The following is a 24,836-nucleotide window of genomic DNA, read 5'->3' as shown; positions in this document are numbered from 1 at the left end:
GAGACAGCCTCAGCTGTGGCCACACCCCAAACAGATGCAGCTGGCCCCATAAAAGCCAGTGAAGCCAGGAGCAGGACTCTCTCTCTAGCCTGTTGAGAGGGAGGGACCTGGCTGCTAGGAGCATACTGAGGTAGAGCAGGGCTGGGGGAAGGCTAGAGGAGCTGGGGAGCTCCAGCCTGGAAACCTCCCCAGCAGCAGGCCTAGTGGAAGGCCAAATAGGTACTGGGGTTGCAGAGGGCAGCCCAAGGGGTAGGCAGAGGCAGCAGGTCCAAACCCCCCTTGCCTATGATGATGGAGCTTACACTGCACTTGGCCCCAGGGAACAGGGGCTAGGTGATGACTAGCAGTGGCCATAGACTGAGGTGAGGTGGGGGTAGAAGGTTGGGGGTTCCCTGGGGAGGGGAGACCCAGATCTGTGTGGGGTATTGCAGGTTGCAGCACCCTGGCATGAATGGGGGCACCGGGGTCCAGGAGGGACTCGGGGCCCAGTGGCAAGCACGGGGGGACACTGTCCGGGGGACACTGGCCTGCAGAGGGTGCTCTGGAGGCTGGAAGGCTAATTTCCTGGACAACCAGCAGGAGGCGCTGCAGGGGTGAGTTGCTGCCCCGTCACAGCCATCTTTAAGAAACACTGCAAAGCTTTTTTCTATTTGACAAAGCCTTTCCATCACAACATCAACCACCTACTTCCCCCATAATCCCTAGTCTAGAACAGAACCTGGTATGGGAGAAGAGGCAGAGATTCCACTGAAGTTCACCGGGTCTTTGACAATGACAATCTATTTGACATGCACTCTGCTCATATCCTATAGTTATGGGCAGGCAACACAATACCCACAGACAGAGTGAATTTGCCCTCCATTAGTTCGTTTGACTGTTTCATAATGACTTGTTCCCCATTTCCCACGTTCTGTTTTGTCTTCATAACAATATCATTAACATGTTTCAAATCCATTTGAAAAGAGGGTGCTAAATTTTAAAACAGATACCAAAAAGCATATGTTTTAAAAAAGCAGCACTGAATATAGAGGGCAAAAAATATCTCCAACTGCTTGATCCAGCTTCTCTTGATGCTAGACAGGTGAAAGTGAGAATAATTAATCAATGTGAACTTTCCAAATGTATCATCGTTAAAACACACCTGTGCCAAACAATTTTATGCTGAGCCTGTGTAAAAATGTGCACTGTGTTTGTTAACCATGAATACTTCTCATGCCTCATCTGTGGGGAAAAGGCCAGGAAGTGGGGGTTGCTCTGATTCATGCTGAGCTACTGCTATATAACCTTGGCTAAAGATCTAATATGTAGCTATTCTCTTTTCCCAATCTGTATAACTTTTTAAGGTGAATGGCAGCTATACGTGAGCAGTGCTGCTCTTCCCCAGCCTTATGTACTTCTCTGTTTCAGCATATATATTTTAAAAGGAGTTTGATAGATAGTAGTTTAAGATGGCTTTGTGTAGCCAGAGCCCAAAATTAGGGTTGATCCACTATCTGCAATTTGGCCCAAATCCTCTTTTCCAATGACTAGCTCAAGTAATTCAGCCAGATGCTGGGGAACTCTGTGGGCTGAATACCTCAACACTTGACCGTAGGTTAGGTAGCGGTGGCCTGGAGTCATTGTGGGAGGTTGTATCAGTAGCTGTTGTGGAGCAGGGCTATGTGATGCTCAGGGGTGTGTGCCCCAAATGTGTGCAGGCTGCTGGCAGGCAGTTATTTGAGATAGCTTCTCCCCTCTGTCTGACCGTGGCCTTAGAGGTCCTCTCGTGGTTTATTGTTGGTGCTCAGAGCTCTGCTTTCCATGTTCATTGCCAAGGTTTCTTCAGTACAGGGCCTTGTCTGTGGGACTTGTGGACTGGCAAAGGTAGCCAGAGTCCAAGTGTGGTGATGGATGTTCAGTGTATTAGCATAAAAGCTTCTGGTTCATTTGTTCAAGCCTATAACCCAATGTATTTTGTTTTATTTGTTGGTTGCCAACCAAGGCTGAGAGTCCCTGGGCATATGGTGAGGCACTGATTTTTATTGTTAAGCTATGGGCTGACTCAGATATTTTGTAATTCTTTTATGAAATGTAAGATATACTGGGGTATGAATATCTGGTAAAATCTAGATGCTGCATGACCAGCATACATAGCTAATAAAATAAAGTTACTGTATCAAGTGGAATATTCCAAAGCAAGACTGTTTCAGCATGTACACTGTAGAAATGTTAAAGGTACAATATTCCTACAGTGCTTATAGTCAGGGATTTATAGGATCTGTGAAATCCTGCAGCGAATCCAGGAAAATCTGCATGACAAATTACAATACATGTCTCCCACAGGTCCTGTACTTTTCAGCTGTCTCGATTGTAGCTTATTTGTTGGAAATGGGTACATTATATTTTCAATTTCTTGTAAGTCTGGAGTAGTTCTTACCAGGTATTTTGGATGCCTGCAATTTTATAAGATTGTCAAAATAAAATATCTGAATGTTTAATGTATAAGTTGCACCTTTGAATATCACCAGCCACCTGGTGCTAGCAGCAGCTGTTGAAATACAAGGAGCTGTTGATTTTAAAAAAAACAACCAGAGCAATTAACAGAACAGGGTAATGTGAACAATGTTGAGAATTTCATACACAGTTTGATAGCACAAGTGCTCTGCTTGAATGGCAGCTTGTGGTATCACAGAACCTGTTTATGAACTACCCAGTAACATAATATAAACAAGGATGGGGAGTAATGGATGAACCTCAAAAAGTTAAGAAGTGTGGAGTCAGATTAACCCATACTGGTGCAGTGAGGTGTAACTGATACCTCCCTCTGCCAGTTGATCTTGAACCCCAGAGGCCATCCACCCTGATAGAGGGCAGGCAGAATTTAATTCCCACCAGGGGACCAGGGGTTCCTTTGCCAGCTCTCTCAATTCTTTGAAAATTTTCACGATATTTACGGTTTATTTTTAAAGCCTCATCTCTTAGAGCTGTGTAAGAATCTTTTTTTTTTTTTTTTTTTTTTTTTTTTAAAGCTAAGTTTCTAACCTCCTGGCTTCAGACAAAGGCTTGTAAACATGAATGCTGAAGGCTCAAAAACCTGAAGGGAACATTTCCCCAAATGTATTGTTTTTAAAAATGTCATGATTTTTAAGCCAGTCTCATGATTCTTTGGCGTGCCTGACTCCTGATTAATGCTTGGGTTGGAAATACTAGGCTTCATAGGAGCTCCACTGGTGGAAGTTCCCAAGCAAAAGCTAGGAATTGGAGCCCTGATACTCAGACCTCAGTGGTTCAGGAGCCAAATCAGCAATCACCATTAGCCAAAAGAGCCATGGTAGTGTGAATTAATAGTTTCATTTACTATAGTAATACATATTCATATTTAAACAGTATGACAGGGGAAATATTTAGTGTGTGCGTGTGTATATACACACACATGCACAATATAATCTCACAACAAAAATGACTGACCAATTATTATTTTTAACTACAATTGGTTAACAACATAGTAAAATCATCTTGATTGGCTAATAACTTAGATCAGCTGATTAAAACGCTGTGTGATTTAATTATTATGTGCTGCAAAGAGCCCCAGGAGACACATTAAAGAGCCACTTCGTGCTCTTGCGCCTCAGTCTGAGTATAACTGAATTAGAGTGTCCCCATGCCACCCTATTCATACCCCTCTCTGGTCTGTGTTGCCCATGTTTTGGGCTGCAGTCATTACTGGGATAAGGTGCATTGGTGCAAGTCCTGGTTTCCATTAGTGCATTCTATCTACATTGTGGATTTGCACTAGTGTATCTACATTAGTGTAAGAACTTCAAGGGCTAAAGTCCAGGCTTATTTTTAGTTCTTGGTTTGGTCTGCATAAGCATGCACACATTCAAATTCTTATCCAAACTAGCCAGGCCTCTTGGGTCTACAGGACCAGTTCAAAAATCCTGTGAGAACCAGCCACTCTTCGCTTCTTGTTGGGCCAGAAATAATAGGAAAATCGGTACACCTGGTACTTGAACACTTCAGTTTGATTGTTGGTGGAACCAGGAATTTCAGAGGCATGAAAAGAAAAAAATGAAAAGTCTTGAACGCTGAAGAAGGAACTTTATTGAAACAAGATGTTAAGATGGCCCAGTACCTCAGTATATGGTCACCAGTTTTTTGTGAGTGGACATAATGATGGGTCCCACATGCTTCCAAGCCAACTGAGTCTGTGTAGAGTCCAGTCCTTGTTTCTAGGTCTGGACACACTTCCAGACCCTTATTTGATGCCTATCTTTGGAATGTGGTTTACCACTGTCTAGCCACTTGAGATGCCAAAACCAGTCTCTGAGACTGAGTCCCCCAGTTGCTTATACATGGTCCACCAGAGTTCCACCTAGGTTGTGGTTCTCTTGGGTTTTAGTTTAACACCTTTGGGGACAGTGTGGCAATAAAGCAAAGAACACAGGCATAGAAAAGAAAATTCTTACCTGTTTTGGCTTTAATCTTAAAGCACTTGAAGAGCTAAAGATTTTTGAAAGTAACAAGTCCTGGGATGTGCTCTCCCCTCGTCTGAGTTCACCCTTTCTGTGAGTCCATGGTTTGTCAGCAGTTCATGCTGGTCAGAGTCTGTCCTGCCCTCTACCCTCCAGTCCTGCTTACTTGTGATAGTCACACAACCTGCCCCCCGCACAGAACAGCACCCTGTTTTTAAATGAGGCCTTCATTTCTGAGCCATGTGCTCACACTGAGAAGCTCCCGATCCATCAGTCATGCTTGCCCCCTCTTCAGGCCCCTGAGCAGACTGTTGTTCCGTGGGGATGGGCCATTAGTTGAGACAATCAAAGGCGATGACTCCAGATTGCAGTCTTGATGGCTCTCTGTGATAGTCCTTCAAGGAGACATCAAGCAGGGCAGCTGTCTGAAATGCAGCATAACAGGCCTGCCCCTGGACAAGTTCAAACTAGTGCTCAGCACATAGTACAAAATACAGTGGGATAAGCCTGAATCAAATTCTGTCTCACAAGTAAAATATTGTCCCTAAAGCTATTCTGCACTTCTTTTCTTTACCCTAGAACTTTGGCCTAGGATCTCACCCAGCCCCTTCTGCCTGGCTTCTGGTTACAGTTTGAAAGTATGGACACATTGGCAGCCTCCATTTTGTAAAACAAATTTCTTTCAAGTCAGTCATTTAGAGCTGGGGTTTTAATGGCCACTTTTAGCAGTTCTTATTTCACAGATAAAAATTCTTTAATGAAAACAAAAGTTATTGTATTAAAATACATTTTCTTCAAAGGAGGGAATTGAGACGCCATCTGTCCTGCTCTTGGCTCCCATCCAGAGCCTTCAGACGAAAGCCAAATTAACAGCAGCATTCCTCCCCCACAGTTGTCTCTCTGAGCTTTGCACAGAATCTTTGGGAGAAAATACCGCCTCTGCAAAGACAGCTAAAAGATTTTTTTTTTTAAAATGTATAACTAGAATAGCTAACTCACAGATCCTTATAAATCACTACTTCACCTAGTATTTTTATCTGCCCAATTTAAAGTTCTCTTAGGGTTTTACACTGCCACCCATTGCTGTAGGATCTTAGCACTATCTTCTTATAATCAATAACAATAGGGAAGACCCCATTGGACTTTCTGGAGTCTCTGGGTCTCCTCACTTTTTGGGATATAAAACCGAATTCTGCTTGATTTTTGTTTGGTTAATTTGTATTTTATTTTGGGGAGAGTTATTTGGATGGAGGTGTCATTGTTGTGCCAGGGCTTTTTTGAAGGGAGGTTTTGTAGCATATTTTACGGTCAGACTCTGGATTCTCCTAATTCCCTCTGAAGGTTTAGTTTTCATAGAGAGATCGCCTTGACCAAGAATGTGATATCCCAGCTATCATGTACTTCAGTCCAGGCTTTGTGACAAGTTGGAGGCATTAAGGGTGGGTGGAAGACTAGTGGGAGATGCTGCCTGCAACTTGAGGTGGTGCTGGTAATGGAGAAAAGGCCTTTCTTTTCTTCCTCGTGGGAGGAGTTTGGGGGGCGGGGAGGGAGGGAGAGGTGCTGCTTCCTGTATTCATGTTCAAAACTCGCATACCTCAGAAGTGTTGGGAAGGAGGGAGGCAGTGTTCCTCTGTCTGTCTGGTGGAGGGTGGGTTGTTCTGTCTGCATCTGTATTCCTATAGTCAATAGATCTCTGTACATATTTCATCCCATCCTCACCCCTTCAAATGTGATTCTGCTCTGAAAAGTAACACTGCAGAAATGGGATTGTGGGATTCCATACGTATTATGTCTCTAGGAGTCCAGATTTACTAAGTTTAAAAGTAAAAATATGGCTTCTCAAGTGCCGCTCTGGCAAACTCAGCCTGGCATCTCCAAGTCAAGCTGAGTTGTTTCCTTCCAATGTACCGTCCCCAGAAATAAAGATGCTGCTACAGGAATTTCTGTAACCGCTCTACTGATGGTTTATGAGCCAAACCAGAGTAGAATTGCAGTCTCTCTCCCATAGCTGTATCTTCTCTGTAGTGCTCGGGGTGGGGTGGGGGGGCTGGGACTAGGTACAAAGTAGTAAAAACAACTACCAAGTACAAGTCTAAATGTATTTAATTATTAAGATTCCTTGAGAAGATACGTATGGGAGCTCTGTGAAATGCAGCTACAGTTTTACCTATTCACTCTTTACCATAACTGCACCTTCAAAATCCACTAAGCAGTAGCCACTGCACCAAGTGACTAAGTTGACTAATCAGTGTTTCTTTTTCTGCAGTAAGAGCTACCTATCTAAAATAGTGCTGCAGAACTTCTATGGTAGCAGCCTGACATTCTTACTTTACTGTCAAATACATGTCTCTTAAGCTCCAGAGAAAGATTGACTGGAGTAAATGCTGGTGGTGTCTTTAACAAGTGCCCCAAAGAGGCAGACTCCTAAGACCTTCTCAGCTTACCAGGGCTTTAGCCCTACTACTATTTACTACTATTATTCACTACTAAATACTATTAAATAATAAATACTTATTTCTCACAAAATCAGGCAGACTGAAAAATTATATTTTTCCTTGGCATTCATCTTAAACCCATGCCAGAAAGAATAAAAACTTGTATAAAAAAAGCTAAAGAGTCCCAGAGAACTACTTCTACCATAGTGCAAAATTACTATAGTATTATCTAGTAATAGTCTTGAAGTCTATAGCTTGCAATGCTATGCATGATATGGTTACAATAATCTCCCTCTAGAGCCAGAAAAGGGAAGGAATTCAGAGGCAAAAGCAGAAATGAGTTACATTTTTCACCTTGCTGCATTTTTAATATACAGTATGAATGACCAAAGACTTGTAAATGCTGTAGTTAGGTATTCTACAAACATACTGAATATGTATTTATATGCTTCGCAAATAACTTGGTTGTATTGCTCAAAGCTGACAAACTTTTTGAATGTTTGTGCTGTAACCGCAACATTAAAAAATGTAACAGGCACAATGATGATTTTGAAACCCTGTGAATAATCCAGAACTGTAGAGTGTCAATTTACAGGCAATTCCAGTTCTATGCAACTCTTAAAATTTGCTTAATATTTGAAAGCTAGCACTTTAAACTTGTTTGTTTTTTTTTTTTTTTGGCTCAATCTGCATTTCTCACTCAAGTTGGGTTGCCAGGCATCCAGTTTTCGACCAGAACGCCCAGTTGAAAAGCGACCCTGGCGGCTCTGGTCAGCAGTGCCGACCGGGACATTAAAAGTCCAGTTGGCGGTGCAGTGAGGGCCCAGGTCTAAGGCAGGTTCCCTGCCTGCCCTAGCTCCGTGCAGCTCCTTGAAGTGGCTGCCAGGTCCCTGCAATCCCTAGCCTCCTGGGGGGCCAGGGAGGCTCCATGCGCTGCCTCTGCCCCAAGTGCCAGCTCCGCAGCTCCCATTGGCCAGGAAACTGCGACCAATGGGAGCTGCGGTGCGGCACCTGCGGGAGGGAGGGCAGCACGCAGAGCCTCCCTGGTTGCCCATGCGTCGAGGGGCTGCAGGGACTTAGTGGCTGCTTCCTGGAAGCCATGGTAAACACCACCAGGACCCCCAAACCCCCACCTGCACCCCAACATCCTGCCCCAGGCCAGAGTCTCCTTCTGCACCCAAACTCCCTCCCGGAGGCCCCCCCCAACACTGCAACCCCCTGCCCCAGCTCCCTCAAACCAGAGCCTGCACCCCCAGCCGGAGTCCTCTCTGAATCAGATAGGCTGTTTGAGGTATTTGAGACCTATTGTTTTCCAAAGAGAGACATCTCCATGCAAAGGAGAATTCTCTGCGAGAAATCAGGGACCTACTGAAACAATTGATGAGTGGGTAACCCAGCGACAGTTGATGATAAAAGCTTGTGCTTCCACAGACGGGATGACCCGTTGAAGGATAGGATCTTAATGGGATCAAACTTAAAAGAAATATCAGAAAAACTACTAATGGAGGAGAATTTAACATTAGAAAAAGCCATTAGAATAGCCAGTCATGACAGACATGCAAAGAGCAAATGAAAGACATGCGCACATAATAAAGGAAGCAACAGCAGGGTACCAGCCTCATGCAGCATTAAAAGAGAAGTGTACAATAAAGGTACAGACACAGTAACAGGGTCTGTAACAGATGTGCATTCCATCATGCAAAGCAAGAAGAATGCCCATCTGTAGGGAAGGTATGCACAAAGCAAAACCATTTTGCATGAGCATGCAACACAGGCAAACAGAAAAGTACAGTGCATGTAATTGGAGAAGGAGAGGAGTTTCACAACAATGACACAGCACTCTTTTTGGCTAGAATACAGAATGAGGAAAAGGATAGCAATGAAGCATACCCATGAAGCTGAAAATTGACACTTGGGTTCAAGTACACTTAATCTCCGAGACAAAATTTATGAAAAGGCTAGTCCACAGCATGACACTATCACTTGTATCTGTAAGACTAGCAGGATAGCGAGGGCATCCATTCCACATAGTGGGGAAAATGAAACGTTAAATGTTGGTCCAAAGGAAAATGTCAAAATCCAGATTTCTCCATAATAAACACAAACAGAACTAGCCCTGGGACTGAAAGCTTTAAATCATTAAACTTGATAATCCTAATGGCAGTGGAATCTAAAAGGACATCTCATAACAGAGGGAATAAAGAAAAGATTTCCTGATGTTTTTGAAGGCTATTGCAAAATCAAGCTGTCTACAAATGCAGTGCTGGTAGCTCATGCAGTGTGATGATTGCCATTAACTATAAGGCCCAAAGTGGAGATGAAGTTCCAGTGTATGGAATTATTGGGTATAACTGGAAAGATGGAGGAACCATTGGAATGGGTTAGCTTGGTGGTTGCAGTAGAAAACAAGAATATTGGAGCAGTCTGGATATACATTGACCCTCGAGACCTAAACAAAGCAGTAATGTGTGACATCACTTACCAGCTGTCTGCAGCAACAGTGTGCTAGATGCTCAGTCTGGATTCTGGCAGATCAGAACTAGATGAAAACAGAAGTAAATTAACTACTTTCCACACTCTGTTTGGAAGATGGTGCTTCAAAAGAATACCCACTGGTGTATCAACTGCACAGGAGATCAGAGAAAAAGATCTACAAAATACGAGAAGGACTGACAGGACTCAAAGTCATTATTAATAACATTCGTGTACCTGGCAGCACCAAAGAGGAGCATGACAAAAACCTAATAGCGCTACTCACAAGATGCATCACTCATAAGTGCAACCTAAAACTGAATCACAGCAAAATGCAAATCAGTGTAGAGCAAATGAGTTGCTTTTTTCATATCTTAGAAAAAGGCATAAGTCATAATTCAAATAAAGTGAAAGTGATACAGCAGTTAAAAGCACCAACCTCCCCAAACCTATTGGAAACCATGTGAGGGATGGCTACCTACCTACCAAGTTATATACCAAGATTAGCAGAAATCACAGCACAGGGGGGAAAGAACACAGCGAGTGGTACTGGGATAGGAATCTGGAGAAGACTTTCTAAAACATGAAGGATGCCATCAGGCTTGAAACAGAGCTAAAATACAAGAAAAAACAAGGAAACGACACTAAAATAGTGCAAGTGTAACCCACACACCTTCTGGGTGTGGTGTTCTGTCCCATCTAGTGGCACCGAGACCACTTAGAGTAATTAATGAGTCTGCTCTACAGCCTTAGCTAACAGGCAGTTGGCTTTTAGCTCATGCTGTAGAGGCTCATGCACTAAGCTCCAGAGATCCCTGGGGGTTCTATCCCGACGACCTGGGTCTGTCAGTGTTACACAAGCAGCAGTTGGAGCAAGATAGTTGCAAGAAGGATCTCCAGTAGCATACCCATCCAGAGGGCTGATGGCAACACAGCACAATTGTGCTCAAAATATTTTAGAAAAATTAGAAAAAAAATTTGCCATTTTTGCTAATGTCAGAAATTTCATCAGTACCTATATGGCCTCACGGTAACAGCTGAAACAGATCACACGAACCGCACCCCAGAAAATATTCGTGACAAACCTCTACCTTCTGCACCACCAAGACTTCAGTGCGTGACCTTAAATCTACAAAGGTATGATCTGAAAGGGAAAGGGACCATTCAAGATAGAGGGGCCTGTTATCACCTCTACAGTCATAGAACAAAAGGAGGTTAGTGGGCTACAGACTGTGACGACAACAATGATCCGTAAATCCAGGGTCTCTGGCCTGGCCCTGATTTTTAGTGTCTAGCAGAGTTATGAGTTTAAGCTCTGAGGCTCATTTTTTTTTAAAGTGTTTGTGCAGGTTTCTTCAGAGGATGAGGACCGATAGCGTGATCACTTTGTGAAAAGTGTTCACCCACAGGTGACAGGGTGTTCTTATCTATCATTTTCCTGGGTGAAACACAGACCGCTCTCCCTTGAATGACCCCTTACAATATGTGCTAACTACTCATGCTAAACAATGTGGTCCACTTGCATTTTGCAGTGTTGCTTGGAGTATGTTTCCCAGACCTGAAGAAGAGCTCTGTGTGGCTTGAAAGCTTGTCTGTCTCTGTTTCTGTCTCCAACAGAAGTTGGTCAAACAACATTTATTACCTCCCCCCACCTTGCCTCTCTATTATCCTGGAACCAGCACAACTGCAACTATACTGCATATCTGATGAGCTCATTTCAGAATAATGGACCATAATACATACTGAGGAATTTCAAAGATTCCCAAAGGATTGGGGTTGCATACACACAATTAACAGTCCATATTACCCACAGTCCAGTGGATTTATAAATAGTCAAGCATACCAAGACGTATGATCAAGACCTTTACCTCATTTTAATGAGCTACTGAAATACACCTATGAAATCAGGGCCTTCGCCTGCACAGGTGTTAATGAGCAGAAAGCTCAAATCATTAATTACTACAATTCAGGTCTCCTAATGCCCAGAGTTGTGAATCATGACATCATAAAACAGAGCTGTATGGATGGAAGAAGACAACAGAAATCCTATTATGATAAAAATGCCAGAACAGTGTAACTCTCAAATTCCAGTGTAATGATGCAAATCTCAAGTGATCAGGGGCATCCTGGCTCAGTAACTGGACCAGCGGAACAACCTGGATCATATATAGTATAGACAGAATGGACAGTTATTTAGGCAAAATTGTAGACACTGGAGACCTGCTCCTCTTAGTGCAACCACCCCTCCTGAGGAAACATGGCCTGTGATGCAGAAATGGCAATTGAAGTGAACACTAACTGCGATACAAACAAGTCCTCAGAACTTCCCACTGGGCAGAGACGAGACAACAAAGTTACAACCAATACAAGCACAGTCACCAGATGACACTACAGTGGTGCTTCCAAATACAAGATGCAACTCTTACTCCAGATATGGAAGAAGATTTAAACCCAAAGAGTAGAAGAACTAGAACGTGTGAACCAGCTGAGCAGCGAACAGCAGAGAGGCTAACAGAGGAAGTTTGCCTGGGATCTGTCTGAGAGGAGGTACGCTAAGGGCTGCATTAGGGAGGCTGTGTTGGTGAGCATCTGAGTGTCTGTTGTGGGGACAGTTTGACCGTGTGCTTGATTGGTTGTTTGTTTGAAAAGTGTGAATTGGGAGTGCTTTGTTCTAGGTGAGCCTTGAGTGGGCCTGACTGTTATACAAAGCCAGTCAGCTGCGAACTAGCTGAGTGGCGAACGGCAGAGAGGCTAACAGAGGGAGTTCGCATGGGGAGAGTCCACCAAGGCTAACATCTTGCCAACTTCTCTGAGTAGTTGCTACAACTCCTGAGGAAGCTCATAGAAGGAAAGTAACATGGATGGGGAGCGTTCAGCTGTTGTGACCTGCACTGGATGTGCCATGTTTGTCTTTCTTCCACAGGACAGAAACGACTTTATCTGTACAAAGTGCAAGCTGGTCTCCATATTGGAAGAGAAGTTCAAGGTCTGGAGAAACAAGTATCGACCCTGCGTTGCATAAGAGAAACTGAAGATTTCCGGAACACATGTCAGGATATGCTTCTATGGGCACAATGTTCTGAAGATTCAGAGCAGGCTGCGCAGCGGGGACAGGAGGATGGTGAAGAAATTTGGCAGCATGTGACCTCCAGAAGAAGAAAGGGGAGCGTCCATGTACCAGTAGCGCAGATACAGGTAAGCAACCATTTTCATGTTCTCTCCACAGGTACTAATGCGGAGAGTGGACTGGATGATACATCTGAGGGAAGGGAACAGAAGGAGACTCCACTGACTGGAAGGTATGAGATGCACTGTCCTAGGGATGGGGATTCCACGACCACCGCTCCCAAGAGGAGGCAGCGGGTGTTGGTGGTCGGGGACTCTCTCCTCAGGGGGACTGAGTCATCTATCTGCCACCCCGACCGGGAAAACCAAGAAGCCTGCTGCTTGCCAGGAGCTAAGATTCACGATGTGCCGGAGAGACTGCCAAGACTCATCAAGCCCTCTGATAGCTACCCCTACCTGCTTCTCCACGTGGGCACCAATGATACTGCCAAGAATGACCCTGAGCGGATCACTGCAGACTACGTGGCTCTGGGAAGAAGGATAAAGGAGTTTGAGGCACAAGTGGTGGTCTCCTCCCCGTGAAAGGAAAAGGCCTGGGTAGAGACCGTCAAATCGTGGAAGTCAATGAATGGCTACGCAGGTGGTGTCAGAGAGAAGGCTTTGGATACTTTGACTGTGGGATGGTGTTCCAAGAAGGAGGAGTGCTAGGCAGAGATGGGCTCCACCTAACGAAGAGAGGGAAGAGCATCTTCACAAGCAGGCTGGCTAACCTAGTGAGGAGGGCTTTAAACTAGGCTCACTAGGGGAAGGAGACCAAAGCCCTGAGGTAAATGGGGATGTGGGATACCAGGAGGAAGCACGAGCAGGAGAGCACGAAAGGGGAGGGCTCCTGCCTCATACTAAGAAAGCAGGACAAACAGCAAGTTATCTCAAGTTCCTATACACAAATACAAGAAGCCTGGGAAACAAGCAGGGAGAACTGGAAGTCATAGAATCATAGAATATCAGGGTTGGAAGGGACCTCAGGAGGTCATCTAGTCCAACCCCCTGCTCAAAGCAGGACCAATCCCCAATTAAATCATCCCAGCCAGGACTTTGTCAAGCCTGACCTTAAAAACTTCTAAGGAAGGAGATTCTACCACCTCCGTAGGTAACGCATTCCAGTGTTTCACCACCCTCCTAGTGAAAAAGTTTTTCCTAATATCCAACCTAAACCTCCCCCACTGCAACTTGAGACCATTACTCCTTGTCCTGTCCTCTTCTACCACTGAATAGTCTAGAACCATCCTCTCTGGAACCACCTCTCAGGTAGTTGAAAGCAGCTATCAAATCCCCCCTCATTCTTCTCTTCTGCAGACTAAACAATCCCAGTTCCCTCAGCCTCTCCTCATAAGTCATGTGTTCCAGACCCCTAATCATTTTTGTTTGCCCTTTGCTGGACTCTCTCCAATTTATCCACATCCTTGTAGTGTGGGGCCCAAAACTGGACACAGTACTCCAGATGAGGCCTCACCAATGTCGAATAGAGGGGGATGATCACGTCCCTCGATCTGCTCGCTATGCCCCTACTTATACATCCCAAAATGCCATTGGCCTTCTTGGCAACAAGGGCACACTGCTGACTCATATCCAGCTTCTCGTCCACTGTCACCCCTAGGTCCTTTTCCGCAGAACTGCTGCCTAGCCATTCGGTCCCTAGTCTGTAGCTGTGCATTGGGTTCTTCCGTCCCAAGTGCAGGACCCTGCACTTATCCTTATTGAACCTCATCAGATTTCTTTTGGCCCAATCCTCCAATTTGTCTAGGTCCCTCTGTATCCTATCCCTACCCTCCAGTGTATCTACCTCTCCTCCCAGTTTAGTGTCATCTGCAAATTTGCTGAGAGTGCAATCCACACCATCCTCCAGATCATTTATGAAGATATTGAACAAAACCGGCCCCAGGACCGACCCCTGGGGCACTCCACTTGACACTGGCTGCCAACTAGACGTGGAGCCATTGATCACTACCCGTTGAGCCCGACAATCTAGCCAACTTTCTACCCACCTTATAGTGCATTCATCTAGCCCATACTTCTTTAACTTGCTGACAAGAATACTGTGGGAGAACGTGTCAAAAGCTTTGTGTCAAAAGTCCTGGCACAGTCAAGGAATTATGATGTGATTGGAACAACAGAGACTTGGTGGGATAACTCACATGACTGGAGTACTGTCATGGATGGATATAAACTGTTCCGGAAGGACAGGCAGGGCAGAAAAGGTGGGGGAGTTGCATTGTATGTAAGACAGCAGTATGACTGCTCAGAGCTCCGGTATGAAACTGCAGAAAAACTGAGTGTCTCTGGATTAAGTTTAGAAGCGTGAGCAACAAGGGTGATGTCGTGGTGGGAGTCTGCTGTAGACCACCGGACCAGGGGGGATGAGGCTTTCTTCCGGCAACTAATGGAAGTTACTAGATCGCAGGCCCTGGTTCTCATGGGAGACTTCAATCACCCTGATATCTGCTGGGAGAGTAATACAGCGGTGCACAGACAATCCAGGAAGTTTTTGGAAAGTGTAGAGGACAATTTCCTGGTTCAAGTGCTGGAGGAACCAACTAGGGGCAGAGCTCTTCTTGACCTGCTGCTCACAAACCGGGAAGAATTAGTAGGGGAAGCAAAAGTGGATGGGAACCTGGGAGGCAGTGAGCATGAGATGGTCAAGTTCAGGATCCTGACACAGGGAAGAAAGGAGAGTAGCAGAATACGGACCCTGGACTTCAGAAAAGCAGACTTGGACAACCTCAGGGAACTGAAGGACAGGATCCTGTGGGAGAACAACATGCAGGGGAAAGGAGTCCAGGAGAGCTGGCTGTATTTTAAAGAATCCTTATTGAGGTTACAGGGACAAACCATCCCGATGTGTAGAAAGAATAGTAAATATGGCAGGCGACCAGCTTGGCTTAACAGTGAAATCCTTGCTGATCTTAAACACAAAAAAGAATGGACGAATGACCAGGGAAGAGTATAAAAATATTGCTCGGGCATGCAAGAGTGAAATCAGGAAGGCCAAATCACACCTGGAGTTGCAGCTAGCAAGAGATGTTAAGAGTAACAAGGAGTTCTTCAGGTATGTTGGCAACAAGAAGAAAGCCAAGGAAAGTGCGGGCCCCTTACTGAATGAGGGAGGCAACCTAGTGACAGAGGATGTGGAAAAAGCTAATGTACTCAATGCTTTCTTTGCCTCTGTCTTCACGAACAAGGTCAGCTCCCAAACTGCTGCACTGGGCAGCACAGCATGGGAAGGAGGTGTGGAGAAAGTGGTTTGAGACTATTTAGAAAAGCTGAATGAGCACAAGTCCATGGGGCTGGATGCGCTGCCTCCGAGAGTGCTAAAGGAGTCGGCAGATGTGATTGCAGAGCCATTGGCCATTATCTTTGAAAACTCATGGCGATCCGGGGAAGTCCCGGATGACTGGAAAAAGGCTAATGTAGTGCCCATCTTTAAAAAAGGGAAGGAGGATCCTGGAAACTACAGGCCAGTCAGCCTCACCTCAGTCCCTGGAAAAAACATGGAGCAGGTCCTCAAGGAATCTATTCTGAAGCACTTAGAGGAGAGGAAAGTGATCAGAAACAGTCAGCATGGATTCACCAAGGGCAAGTCATGCCTGACTAATCTAATTGCATTCTATGACGAGAACTGGCTCTGTGGATGAGGGGAAAGCGGTGGATGTGGTGTTCCTTGACTTTAGCAAAGCTTTTGACACGGTCTCCCACAGTATTCTTGCCAGCAAGTTAAAGAAGTATGGGCTGGATGAATGGACTATAAAGTGGATAGAAAGTTGGCTAGATTGTCGGGCTCAACGGGTAGTGATCAATGGCTCCATGTCTAGTTGGTAGCCGGTATCAAGTGGAGTGTCCCAAGGGTTGGTCCTGGGGCCGGTTTTGTTCAATATCTTCATTAATGATCTGGAGGATGGTGTGGATTGCACCCTCAGCAAGTTTGCAGATGACACTAAACTGGGAGGAGAGGTAGATATGCTGGAGGGTAGGGATAGGATACAGAGGGCCCTAGACAAATTGGAGGATTGGGCCAAAAGAAATCTGATGAGGTTCAACAAGGACAAGTGCAGAGTCCTGCACTTGGGACGGAAGAATCCCATGCACTGCTACAGACTAGGGACCGAATGGCTAGGCAGCAGTTCTGCGGAAAAGGACCTAGGGGTTACAGTAGACGAGAAGCTGGATATGAGTCCACAGTGTGCCCTTGTTGCCAAGAAGGCCAATGGCATTTTGGGATGTATAAGTAGGGGCATTGCCAGCAGATTGAGGGACATGATCGTTCCCCTCTATTCGACATTGGTTAGACCTTATCTGGAGTACTGTGTCCAGTTTTGGGGCCCACGCTACAAGAAGGATGTGGAAAAATTGGAAAGCATCCAGCAGAGGGCAACAAAAGTGATTAGGGGACTGGAACACATGAATTATAAGGAGAGGCTGAGGGAACTGGGGATGTTTAGTCTACGGAAGAGAAGAATGAGGGGGCATTTGATAGCTGCTTTCAACTACCTGAAAGGGGGTTCCAAAGAGGATGGCTACCATTCTCAGTGGTAGCAGATGACAGGACAAGGAGTAATGGTCTCAAGTTGCAGTCGGGGAGGTTTAGGTTGGATATTAGGAAAAACTTTTTCACTAGGAGGGTGGTGAAACACTGGAATGCATTACCTAGGGAGGTGGTGGAATCTCCTTCCTTAGAAGTTTTTAAGGTCAGGCTTGACGAAGCCCTGGCTGGGATGATTTAATTGGGCATCGGTCCTGCTTTGAGCATGGGGTTGGACTAGATGACCTCCTGAGGTCCCTTCCAACCCTGATATTCTATGATTCTATGTCCTAATGCCATTGTTAAGCAAGAACATGAGTAATTGCATCTCCAAATATCTTTTGCTGACAGAAAGGATGTATTGTATTCATGCACAGTTAGATACCTGGTGCACTGTGCCTTTTTAAGAGAGGCACAGGAAGAGACACTGTGACTGGCTCTGAGCGTGTGCACACTAAGCTGGGCTGTTGAGAGCAGTGTGTATTTGCAAGCCATGTAAATAAATTCTGTTTAGTTTACCCTACCTTGTGTGGATCTCCATTCTTGTGAGGAATGGAAACAAAGGCAATACAGTCAAGATCCTTCAAATTTCTGTTGACAGGTGGTGTTTATTTAGAGGGCTTAAAATATTCACTATAGAAAGTTTGACATTCATATTTATCTTGTGTGAGATCAAAATAAATTCAACAATGCAGTAGTGTTCAGAGAGGATGGCAATACCTCAGAGATGTTCTCTGTTCAGTTGCTTTCCTATTATGCCATCCCCTTTTCCCCCACATTTTAAAACTTTTAAAAAAAGAAAGCAAAAGCTTTTGTAAATCAGGAATGCCAAAATAAAAAAAATTGTTTTAGTTAAGGAGCAATTGTGGTAACATTACAGGGGAATTTAATGGCATTTTACTGTGATTAACACAAAAAGGAGGAAAGCAAGCTTTGGATTTATCTTTGTTTTGTATTTTTGATGGGTAATAAAGATGAATATCAGTTGCAAAACTTGGAGCTGGATTTTGAACTTCCAAAAGTTTGTGTGAGAGATTCTGCTATTTGCCCATCTCCAATAGGTACTATGCCCCTGCAACATTGGGCCATATTCTTTGCTAGTGTAAACTGAGTGAGATTCATTTGACATCAGGGGAACTGAATTAATTTACACCAGAAGACAGTTTGGGCCACTATCAGTGTATAAATCTAGTATGTCTATCCCCTCCTAAAAATGACATTCTCCAATTAGCCATTAAAAAGGAGAGCTTGCAAGGAACCCTGCTGCCCCTGCACTTGCTAGATATTTGTGATGGGTGGACCACAAAAACTTGTGCTTGTTTTAAGCAATCAAATATAGACACTCTGCAAATCTTGATGGAACCAGGGGCTGAAAATCTTAAGTTTTCTTATGAAATTTTTGGTGTCTTTTCCCATGTGATTGGGCTGGACACAAAGCACAGAAGTGAGCAAAAATGAAGGGAAAGAAAGTTAAACTTTTTCAAACTTCACATTGATTTTGGGTGTCTCACTGGCCGGCCGAAAAATTGAGAGACAACCAGTGACCAGTTCAACATTTTGGCAGCCAAACAAAGCAGCCTGGAGAGGAGCAATGCTGGTCTCAAACAGGCCTGCAGTAAAGGGCAGTATAAAGTGTGAGTGGTCAGACTGCCCCTGCAGAGGAAAAGTTGGCCAGCACTACTATTGCATGGAGCTAGGCTGTTGATTCAGTTTTTGTTTGTCAGACAAAACAGAAGAATTGCAGGCTGCTGCAGGAGTGTTGTCCCACTACAGCTGTCCAAATCAGGATTGTACTCCCCTGGCCTGTAATCACCAGTGGTGTTAAATTGAATTGCAAGTTCAGTTCACAAGGTGTTGACTGCAAACTAATCTCTTATGTTCACTTGGAGAGTTAGGTTGGCAGACTAAAAGTTCTAAGGAAAATCCCAATAGCTTCCTCTGCACTCCTTCTGCCTCCTGGGTGTCTTGCTCTGAGTTTTTCAGATTATTGAACTGCCAGTTGACTCTTCCCCATGTCTTTTACCTTTGTTGGGGGCTGCCAGGGAGAGGAAAAGGTAATGCTTTCCGTTCTGTGTGCAGGGCAAGTTAGACAGGCAGAATGGCAGGGTCTCAATGTGTGGATGAGAGGATGGTATAGGGAGGAGGATTTTAGATTTACTAGGAACTGGGGAACCTTTTGAGAAAGGAGAAGCCTATACAGGCAGGATGGGCTTCACCTAAATTGAAATGGAACTAGATTGCTGGCTTGTAAAATTATAAAGGTCATAGAGCAGTTTTTAAACTAAGGGCTGGGGGAAAGTCGACAGGTGCAGAGGAGCACATGGTTTGGACAGACATCCCTTAGGGGAGGATCTGTTAATGGAGATTCTCTGTCCTTGTAAAGAGGAGAGGATGGAAGATAACATCCAGGTAGGATCTGATGAGAAACAGTCAAATGAAAGAGTCCCATTCAATTACATCACATAATGGCAGACAGCTAAAAAGTGACAATTTAAGTGATTATATACAAATGCTAGCAGTCTGAATACTAAGATGGGTGAACTTGAGTGCCTTGTGTTAAATGAGGATGCTGATATCTCAGGCATCACAGAAAATTGGTGGAATGATGACAATCAATGGGACACAGTAATACCAGCGTACAAAATATATCGGAAGGACAGAATAGGCTGTACTGGTTGGGGAGGGGCACTATATGTGAAAGCGTAGAGTCAAATGAAGTAAAAAATCTTAAATTAACCAAACTGTACCATAGAATCTCTATGGATAGTAATTCCATTGTTGAATAAGATGATAGCCGTAGGGATATACTACCGACCACCTGACCAGGATGGTGATAGTGACTGTGAAATGCTCAGGGAGACTAGAGAGGCTATTAAAATAAAATTCAATAATAATGGGGGATTTCAACTATCCCCATATCGACTGGGTACATGTCCCCTCAGGACGGGATGCAGAAATAAAGTTTGACATCTTAAATGAATGCTTCTTAGAGAAGCTACTCCTGGAATCAACAAGAGGAGAGGCAATTCTTGAGTTAGTCCTAAAGTGGAGCACAGGATTTGGTCCAAGAGGTGACTACAGCTGAACTGTTTGGGACTAGTGACCATAATGTAATAAAATGTAACATCCGGGATGGGAGGGGGGGGAACACCAAAGCAGCCCACCACAGTAGCATTTAATTTCAGAAAGGGGAACTACACAAAAATGAGGAAGTTAGTTAAACAGAAATTAAAAGGTACAGTGCCAAAAGTGAAATCCCTGAAAGCTGCATGGAAATTTAAGTACACCATGATAGAGGCTCAATTTAAATGTCTACCCCACATTTAAAAAAAAAATCGTAAGAGGACCAACAAAGAGCCACCTTGACTAAACAACAAATTAAAAGAAGCAGTGAAAGGCAAAAAGGCATCCTTTAAAAAGTGGAAATTATATCCTATTGAGGAAAATAGAAAGGAGCATAAACTCTGGCAAGTGAAGTGTAAAAATATAAGTAGGAAGGCCAAAAAAGAATTTGAAGAACAGCTAGCCAAAGACTCAAAGTAAAAACAAAAAGAAATGTTAAGTACATCAGAAGCAGGAAGCCTGCTAAACAACAGCTGATGATGTGAGGGAGATTCCTAAACCTGAGCCATTCTTTTTAGGTGACAAGTCTGAGGAACTGTCCCAGATTGAGGTGTCAGAGGTGGTTTGGGAATAAATTGATAAACTAAACAGTAATAAGTCACTGGGACCTGATGGCATTCACGCCAGAGTTCTGGAGGAACTCAAATTTTAAATTGCAGAACTACTAACTGTGATATGTAACCTATTTTAATCTGCTTCTGTACCCGATGACTGGGAGATAGCTAATATGACACCAATTTTTTTAAAAGGCTCCAGATGTGATCCCAGGAATTACAAGCCAGTAAGCCTAACTTCAGTACCAACACATTCGTTGAAACTATAGTAAAGAACAGAATTGTCAGACACAAATTAACACGATTTGTTGGGGAAGAGTCAACATATTTTCTGTAAAGGGAAATCATGCCTCACCAATCTACTAGAATTCTTTGGCTGGGGGCGGGGGGTTGTAAATGTGTGGGACTCACCCCTGTGGCACCTCCTGCTGGTGTCCAGGGAATTAGCTCTATTTCCAGCCTTGGAGCGCCCTCTGCAGGCCAGTGTCCCGCTTACACCGGGCCCCCGTGTCCCCCCCAGACCCGGTGCCCCTTGTATGCCAGGGTGCTGCCCCCAGGCAGTAACCCCTCACTTGCAGGATCTCCCCACCCAGGGGAACCGCCACCCCCATCCCCACACCGCCTCAGTCTTTGGCTACTGCCCGGTCACTATCTAGCCCTTATTCAGTGGGGCTGACTGCAGTATATAAGCCACTCATCACAGGCAGTGGGGGTTTGGACCTGCTGCCTCTGCCTACCCATGGGCTGCAACCCCAGTACCTAGCCCTCTCTGGGGCTGTTCTAAGCCCCTCAGGGCAGGAGCGGCTGTCTACCCTGCTACAGGGGTCAACAAGCATGTGGACAAGGGAGATCCAGTGGATACAGTGTTCTTAGATTTTCAGAGAGTCTTTGACAAGGTCCCTCACCAAAAGCTCTTAAGCAAAGTAAGCTGTCATGGGATAAGAGGGAAGGTCCTCTCGTGGATCAGTAACTGGTTAAAAGACACGAAACAAAGAGTAGGAATAAATAATCAGTTTTCAGAATGGAGAGAGGTAAATAGTGGTGTCCCCCAGGGGTCTGTATTGGGACCAGTAATGTTCAACATATTCATAAATGATCTGAAAAAAGGGGTAAACAGTGAGGTGGTAAAATTTGCAGATGATTAAAAACTAGTCAAGATAGGTAAGTCCCAGGCAGACTGCAAAGAGTTACAAAGGGATCTCACAAAACTGGACGACTTGGCAACAAAATGGCAGAAGAAATTCAATGATGATAAATGCAAAGTAATGCACATTGGAAAACATAATCCCAACTATACATATAAAATGATGGGGTCTAAATTAGCTGTTACTACTCAATGTGCAGTGGCAGTCAAAAAAGCTAACAGAATGTTGGGAATTAGTAGGAAATGGATAGATAATATTCAGAAAAATCATATTGTCTATATAAATCCATGGTACACCCACATCTTGAATAAAGGTTCAGAAAAGGGCAACAAAAATTAGGGGTATGGAACAGCTTCCATATGAGGAGAGATTAATATGACTGGGACTTTTCAGCTTGGAAAAGAGACGACTAAGGGGGATATGATAGAGGTCTGTAAAATCATGACTGGTGTGGAGAAAGTAAACAAGGAAGTGTTAATTACTCCTTCTCATAACACAAGAACTAGTGGCCCAAATGAAATTAATAGGCAGCAGGTTTAGAACGAACAAAAGGAAGTGTTTCTTCACACAATGCACAACCTGTGGAACTCTTTGCCGGAGGATGTTGTGAAGGCCAAGACTATAACAGGGTTCAAAAAAGAACTAGATAAATTCATGGAGGATAGGTCCATCAATGGCTATTAGCCAGGATGGGCAGAGATGCAAAACCATGCTCTGAAGTGTCCTTAGCCTCTGTTTGCCAGAAGCTGGGAATGGCCAACAGGGGATGGATCACTTGTTGATTACCTGTTCTGTTCATTCCCTCTGAAGCACCTGGCATTGGCCACTGTCGGAAGACAGGATCCTGGGCTAGATGGACCAATGGTCTGACCCAGTATGGCTGTTCTTATGAGTTGAAGCAGCCTAACCTTCACAGAGCAGCAGGATAGAGACACCTTTCCTCTCCTACTATAGCTCTGCACTGTGCTTTAGGGGCCAGCAGTGCCTAACATTCTAGTGGAGTTGCTCGGGAACATGCAGTATATTAGGAAGTGAAATTCCTTAATTCCTAGTGTAGTTGTACTAAGCCTTATGGGATATTGCCTGAACTGGGTTTAATGCAGAACTAGCTGCATCGGGAGAAGAAGGGTTTCTCTTTCTCACAGCTTCAGCTCTAAATTCAGGCCACTTCCTGGCCTTTCTCCAAATGCCCCTGGAGTTTGGGTTGGGGTGGTAGACAGTGGCTTTGCCTGGGTCACTCCCATCTTTGAGGGCAGAAAGTGGAGAAATGACTACTCAGTGCCCTCTGAAGATCCTAAAAAGGAGCCAACAGAGATTTAATTGGTAGAGGAGGAGGTATCTCAATATCCACCCTCTGAGGATACCAATGGTATGTAAGGGAGCTCCACTGTTTTGTAGGGAAAGAACGAAGTTGGCTGGGAGTAGAAACTGTACATCAGTGACATTTCTGGCTATATGAACTTTCATTTCCCCTCCCTGTGTTCATTAAATGTTGCAGGCCAAATTCCTTCTTGCTGTAATTACCCAGTCAACCTTAACTCCGAGGTAAGTTTGAGGAAATGTGAGGCCCTCTGTGAATATTTCACATTGTTCTTGTTTAGAGGAGAGCTGGGTGATTTTTTTCTTTTATTTTTTTGGCAAATAGTAAATTCACTGAAAAATGTGTTTTGGGGGGCACTGAAACTATTCACAAAATCTGGTGAAATTTGGCCAGTACTTTTGGCTGAAAAAATTGTTTGTTTTTTCCCCCCAAAGAAGTTGAAATGGTTCATTTTGAAATGAAATACTTTGACTTTTCATTTTGAAATGTAGCTATATGTAAAATGAAAAAAGGTGAAAAACACCCCAGGAACAAGCCAAAACTAAAACTTTTTAATTTTGTTTGTTAGATTTTCATTTTGGGTGTGTTTTGTTCTGAAACCACGTTTGTTTGTTTGTTTTGTTTTTTGTTTGAGAAAAACCAAATGAATCAAGTTTTTTGTTTTAAAAAAAAATTTTTTTTTGGTTCAGCCTGCTCAGCTCCAGTTTAGAGTTCCTTGTTATTCAGAGCTGTGATTGTCACTAGCCACCTTTATTATAGCTGGTTTGGTTTTATTTGCCTTAATGGAGGTTGTTTTTAATTCCCTGAATAATAAAGTACCTATAGATGGTGTCTTAATTTTAAAAAAGCCATTACAACATCTGTCAAATCTATTAAATGCATTAATAAAGATGAAGAAAACTAAATGCAAGCAGGAAACTGAGCTGACTCATTTTTTGCAGCTAGTGTGAATCATTTGGAATCTACAAAACTGTCATTTGGATCGCCCTTTCAGCCTGTGAGTGAAATGATCCAGCCCCATGGGAAAGAAGAGATACAGAATGAATGTAGATTTTTTTTTTTTTTTTTTTTGGCCTTGTAAGCTTTTCGTATACAGAATTCAAAAATAATTGGACCTTCTTGGGCTAATTTTATTAGGTATCATTTCATTTCTCTTCATGAGAGAAGAAATAAAAGGAAAATTTCCATAACAATAGGACAGATTTAGCTTATAGAGCATAAATCACTATGTCCTATTAACCAATTGTGGACCTTCCTAATTACTAACATTTTGCCTTGTAATGCTAATTGGACAGACTGTCATCAAACCTGGACTTGAAGCCATACACTTCTTTTTCAATTTGGGTGTGTGGCATGTTTGACTATACTGGTACTTTGAAAGCTATGTCTACTTGGGCCAAAGGAAGAATAATGACAAATATAAAGATCTCTCTCTCCTGGGGGAATTATTGCCCTTATGTTAGGAAACGAAATATCTTTCATCATATATCTTGAATGCTGCAATATAATTAATTGATATATAAATGTACTCAAGATTTAGAACTGTGTGAAACTTAGTGATTTGGATTTGTTGAGGATTTGGCAAATGCCATTTTTACTATTATGGTTCCTGGCCCCTGAGTTTTTTGAGTTTCAAATTAAATAAAAGTCAAAAGGAAAATCCGCTAAAATCATTGAGTTTTTTAATGCT

The 24,836-nt window shown here is 43.8% G+C and overlaps 1 long non-coding RNA gene across 1 annotated transcript in view; it reads left to right on the top strand.

Moving 5' to 3' along the window:
• LOC141981631 (uncharacterized) overlaps positions 1-24,836 on the top strand; it is a 497,067-nt gene that overhangs the window by 213,430 nt on the left and 258,801 nt on the right. The window lies entirely within an intron of this gene.

Source organism: Natator depressus, chromosome 2 (genome assembly GCF_965152275.1).
Source record: "Natator depressus isolate rNatDep1 chromosome 2, rNatDep2.hap1, whole genome shotgun sequence".
Classification (NCBI taxonomy): domain Eukaryota; kingdom Metazoa; phylum Chordata; order Testudines; family Cheloniidae; genus Natator; species Natator depressus.
Note: the sequence above shows the minus strand (reverse complement) of the source record. Positions and strands in the feature narration are given on the sequence as shown.